General features: G+C 40.1%; 1 long non-coding RNA gene across 1 annotated transcript in view; it reads right to left on the minus strand.

The window, feature by feature from the left end:
* Positions 1-4,911, minus strand: part of LOC135233196 (uncharacterized) — a 56,785-nt gene extending 51,874 nt beyond the window's left edge. The window contains exon 1 of the long non-coding RNA XR_010323782.1: positions 4,513-4,911. This is a non-coding gene — a long non-coding RNA (uncharacterized LOC135233196). The remainder of the gene's footprint in view (positions 1-4,512) is intronic.
* Positions 4,912-6,000: the final 1,089 nt, after the last annotated feature.

Below are 6,000 nucleotides of genomic sequence, written 5' to 3' on the forward strand. Positions count from 1 at the left end.
ATCACTGACAGCTCAACTATTGATACAGAAATCAGTTGCATGTCTTTCCAATTTCAGAATATTTAGCGTAACTTTTGCAAGCGTTACCAGGTGAAGATGTTTCTTTTGGAAACACTGATTCCAGCCAAACGGTTGTGTCTTTTTTATTGTACGTAGGCTATTGATAAATGTCTCGGTCATACATCCTTCTGGAGTCCTCGATGATCCTGGAAGCAGTTTTTACTTTCGGTTATCTAGCTTTATGACGACCAACACACTCATACAGCTAGATAACCAAAGATAACAACCCACTTCCTATTCTTCAATGGTATTCCACGCAAATCCACGTGCTTGCCATTTTATTTCCCCTGTCATGTTTGTAGTCCCTTTTTTCGAAGTCAGGAAACACTGTCCAGTTGTCTGAAGTTTTTCAAAGCCAACATTATTACAATTCAGCACCGAGACAAATTGTCCGACCTTTGATTGAGGCTGCTGTCCTTAAAAGTTTATCCACAACTCCCCCCGCCCTCGCGAAACTGTTTGCCAAAACGCAGAATGTATAATCCGGCGATTATATCACGTCGCATAGCATTAACCATCATTGCTGATTTGAAGTAGGAGGCAGAAGGTGCGTTCATCCTCGCGCAGGCCCGCATTTGCAATGCAAATCGCTCCATTCCCACAAAAGGGTCCACTGCCTCTATTAAGTCGTTGTGGCATGAGCAATATCCTGCGTAGCCAGGCAAGCGGATGTCAGGGGAAGAAAATCCGTAGCGAGAAGAAAGTGCAAAGACGATGCAAGAAAAAAATACCACGAACCACGATCGATTCAGATCATGAAGGAAATAATCAGCCAAACGACAATAGACTGAACGCACGAAACGAACGTGTTTTTCTTCTTTTTGGGGGGCGGGGGGAGAGGGGGCGCCTTGGTCTCATTTAGCTGCAAGAGCCGGGAGACGAAGATGCCGTCCTGCTGGCTTGCCGCTACCAACGGTCTGAAAGAAGGAAAAAAGGGCCATCACTGAGAGAAAGGGGGAGGAAACGGAGGAGGGGGGGTGGTGGGGGGATTGCAGTGCCAAAATCTGGACCAACCGGGCGAGGTCAAAGGTCTCGGACCACGAAAGTATAAGGTAATGATGACGACACGTATGCATCTCAAATGTGCGTTTATATGTATATGCACGAATGGGCATCAGCATCTCCTCGCGCTATCATGCGCACTGGAATCATTCTGCTTTTTCCCTTATCGCAAGCACTATAATGCAAAGAAGAAAAGAAGACCTGCAAAAATATTGCTCAGTGGCCAAAAAACAGTCTTCGTGGTCCTAAAGAAGATCATTCTATTATCCAGATTGTCAGAAAAATGAATCTCCTGGAGGATAGATGAAAGCGGTTTGTAGCTGGCTGGGCAATGTCCTGAATTCTCCATTCGCTGCAAGCACCGAAAGATTGCCCTGGCATGGACCTGGGCCTGGTTTATTGAAACTACGGGTCTGAAGACGCCGTGAGTTGGTGTATTATTACAATGATATTTTCCTTTGGTGTAGCATTTTAATGAATTCACAGCTTATGTGACAACCCGTAGCCCAGTCGCAGACAATGTCTATTATGATGCACAAGTAGGCTATTCGCGATGTCGCATCATTTTTGTTCGTGTTCTCTTGGTACAACAGACTGCTAAGATTTAAGCCTGAGTTCCATCTCCCTCGTGCTGCATTCGTGTCATTGTATCAAATAAAAAGTAGCGATATGATATTTTTTTCATTATTTATGTCATGATTTCTGCCATATTACAAAACAATAGGGTGTATCCTGATAACGCTCTAATGCTACCCCGCTTGTCTATATGCCCTAAATGTGCTTGGTTGCATGTTCGTATGTCTGCATGCACAGACAAAAACAGGTATACGAAGACTGTGTGTGTGTGTGTGTGTGTGTGTGAGAGAGAGAGAGAGAGAGAGAGAGAGCATGTGCGCGTGCAACCATATTAATGAAGCACTGATTTCAGCTTGTTATTAATTCCCCTGATGTAATAAAGCTCGCAATTCGATAGAAACCTATTATTATTTATTGTTCAACGTCACCATAGAACCGAAACCATCTAAAACGTTACTATCTCACTGTTTTACAGCACAATCGTGCTTATACGCGTGGGAAGAGCGATTTAGGTGTCCTGAGCATCTACACTCTATAGCACAGCTATCCACTCACACGTTTAACCTGCTACGAGATAATCAATTCCACAGCAACGCGATAGAAGAATGAAACTTCAAAACACTGTCGCCTGGGTAACGGTTTATGAGTATAATCTTTACCTTAATACATTTTGTTACCAAAACACTGCCCGATCTCTCTCTCTCTCTCTCGCTCTCTCTCTCTCTCTCACACACACACACACACACACGTCAACGTTAGTCTTTGCATATGTGTGTGTATCCTACATTAAGAGATTTAAACGCGATATTCCATTACGATATTCAAAGAGGCAAAGGAATAGCGCAATAAATGCAGCACATGCATGACGTGCTTCCCCACAGCAGTAGGCTTCAGTTACTGTCAAGCTGCATTCAAACATTACAATAAAGGATTAATGTAATGCAACATGTGCGCTTGTAGGAACATGTAAAGACATGTTTAGGCCTACATGATAAAAGAAAAAGAAAAAAAAAACAGGCTGTCGGTATCTTATCTTAACGCACTATATATATGATAACGTCACGATGTGGCCTTAACGTGCCAATTATAATTGACTGTCAAATCGGTGCATGATGATTCTTAGTTGAGTTTCTCTTCGTTTATGCCAATAAAAGACATGAGGCAGAAGGCCAAAACAGAAATTAAGAACGTGCGTTGTTTATCAGTCCGCATTTCTATCAGGTTTCCAGTTTATATAACACACCACACCTTGACTAACGTCCATATACTTTCATTCATTAAGGACCATATATCACATCTATGGCGACGCGCTTGCTAATTTTGAATGTGAGCTTTAACTTTACGATTTGATATATAAGTAGTTATGGGAATTATATTTATACTAGCATTTACATCCATGGCACAATGAGGGGTAAAATGGCAAAACTCTACCCACAATATCAACACCAACATGCAACTTACAGGACTATTAGAAATTAACTGTTTGTGAATCATAGCGACCGTGTACCCTATGCATATGACCTTACTTGGAGCCTACTCCTCTTTTCTGACAATATCACTGCGGAATCTACAAACGGAACATATCGGACAGGCTGAATTGAATAGATTGATAGGCAACTGCATATAAGGTATTAGGTAACGGGGAAGGGCACTGCAACTTTTGTATTATTTGTATTTTCCATATTAAAATTGAAATGTATTGTCAACTCGTTTGCTCTAATAAAATATTTTAAAAACCATGCTAAATTCATGTGAATTATCTTTGTGTGTGTATATGTGTATGTTGGTGGGGGGATTATTGAACTTCAAGTACCCAGGTGGATTTAAATCACGATAATCGGCAAGAACATCTTCTGCGCGATATATTGGACTTGTTTCCAAAAAGCTAGTTTATAACTACCACATCTAGCAGCAATTAACGAACTGAGGTCAATCGCAGCTTGGTGACGTCAAGGCAACTAAAAATCCTCTGTTGTTGGTTAACTTAGGCATACAGTAGGCTATATCCACCCACACGCAGAATGTTTTGAAATACCGGATGGTCTGCTTTTCTTTGCAATACAGTGGTCAGGTAGAACATGTAGGCTACGCTATCAAAACACACAACTGTATTGATGTAATAATAATAATTATTATTATTACTACTACTACTACAACTACTACTACTAATTAACAACACTAATAATAATAATAATAATAATAATAATAATCATATCATATGTATGCTCAGCTCAACCATCTATAAGTATTTCTATAATAAGGTAGTGCTGTGTCATTAAACTGCAGCATGCTTTAGCATTATAGAGGTTTAAAAAAAAAAAAAATATATATATATATATATATATATATATATATATATATATATATATATATTTAAATGTTTTTCTCCTTGTTCTTCCAGCAGTAACGCATCTCTGTCCCTAACGTCGAGCATACATTGGAGACAGAAGTGTTTTAGGTTGTTCAGTAGACATGATCTGTGGCCTATGCTCCTCATTGCACTGGACTTGGGGCTTGAAGTGTCGATGGCTGTGATCACCTGACGAGTCCCTCCAGCCCCTCCAAGAGTGTCTTAACTGGTACCTCGCGATCGCGTGGTTGCAACCAATTTAAAGATTATACTAAAAAGTAATCTATAAATCTAATTGTGTGTGTACAATTACTGGCTTTGCTTCCTTCTAAAATACAGTTCCAATGTTACAGTATGAATAAAATCATTGACAGGCTAAAAAACCGCCGATTTTCTTAAAATTTCATTTCCATACCATTTCAGTAATTTTATTTCTTGTTAAATTCAAATTTACGTGAGCACAATAGGCCAATTACAAAATAAATTAAAACACCCTGCAACAGGAATTAAAGAAATGTACTTACATATTTTAAATGTCGTCAGTCAATACAGCAGTTGTCTTGAACAGTCAGAAATCATCCAAAAACAGAGGCCCTTCGAGTATATGCACTGTTCTTTCTAGACCTTCCCACAATATCCAGCCATCACTCGCCACCCTTCCGTTTAAAATTGCCGCTAATACCCAGCTCATTACGCGTGCTTCAGTTGCTCTCTGAGTTAGGCAAGAGCATATTCCAACCACATGATGTGCGTGTATGAGAGAGAAAGAGAGAGAGAGGGGGGTGGGCTGAGGGAGGAGAGGGAGAGAACAGAAAGGCAGAAGAGAGGGGGAGGGAGAGAGAGAGAGAAGAGAGAAGGAGAGAGAGAAACTTTCCCACACCGTATTTGTCCTCCGCACCAAATGGAGAAGTGAACTTGCCCCTGGGAGAGCGTCTGCAAGTTTTTGGGGTTGGCTGGGGTTGGCCGAGGCATAGTCCATCCCTCCGTGTGGGCAAGGACGTGCTCTGAAATTCAAACAGGTTCCCCAGTTCTTTTGTTGGGTATAACTGAAGAACCATTGTTCATCTATTGCGGTGGACTTCGCGTCGTTCCCAGGCCAGGTTACGGGTTGATAGCAATGGGCCTAATGAATTTACTCCAGCTTTTCTGTAACGTATTTTGACAGATGGAACTAATCGAAAATTCGTTGCAACACAGAGAGGCAAAATGTTTCATTATTTCGCAATACTGTTAATAAACAAAGATAAAAATGCGCTAAAGACTTAACTATGAGAGGACCCACCTTTTCCATACTCCAATTTTGAAGGTGTCAAATCTGAATCTGCAATAACAGGTTTTCAACTACATTTTGATAGCCAGAAGAGCAGAAATTGCCACGTTCATTAAGAAGTTTACTACGTCGATGATACCGTTAATTTATTCCACACGTTCACACACACCTCACCCGCTCACTCACTCGCTGTCTCTCTCTCTCACTCACGCACAAACACACACACACACGTGCACATGCACACACATGCACACACTCCAAATTCCATTCAATTATGATAACATGAAGAGATACGTTCCACGCTGTCATTCCCTGAGTTACAGAAATGTTTGTCTTAAAATGAAATTAAGAAAACTTGTCCGTGGTGTACAACACTTAAAGCCCATATTCTTGGTACCTCTGCTCAACGAAGACAACTTTCTAATGTGTGGCAGGCCTACATTATTGGATTTCCTGGCAAATTGTTTGTTATTTTGATTTAGAGTAGGTAACTTCAAGCAAACTACACTATAGACCAACAGCCACGCTTTAGAAATTGTAATATTATCATAGTAGCCTAATTTAGTTAAAAATGTGCATTTATCCCGATAAAAGCTCAGTTATTTATTATTATTATTATTATTATTATTATTATTATTATTATTAATAATAAACTGTTCCTTTATAGCCTAAAAAAGTCAACCATGTACTCTTCTCCATTTTCATAAACATTGCCCTTTAATTAATAACAGATCTAAACTTT

Source organism: Anguilla rostrata, chromosome 10 (assembly GCF_018555375.3).
Source record: "Anguilla rostrata isolate EN2019 chromosome 10, ASM1855537v3, whole genome shotgun sequence".
In the NCBI taxonomy this organism is placed as follows: Eukaryota; Metazoa; Chordata; class Actinopteri; order Anguilliformes; family Anguillidae; genus Anguilla; species Anguilla rostrata.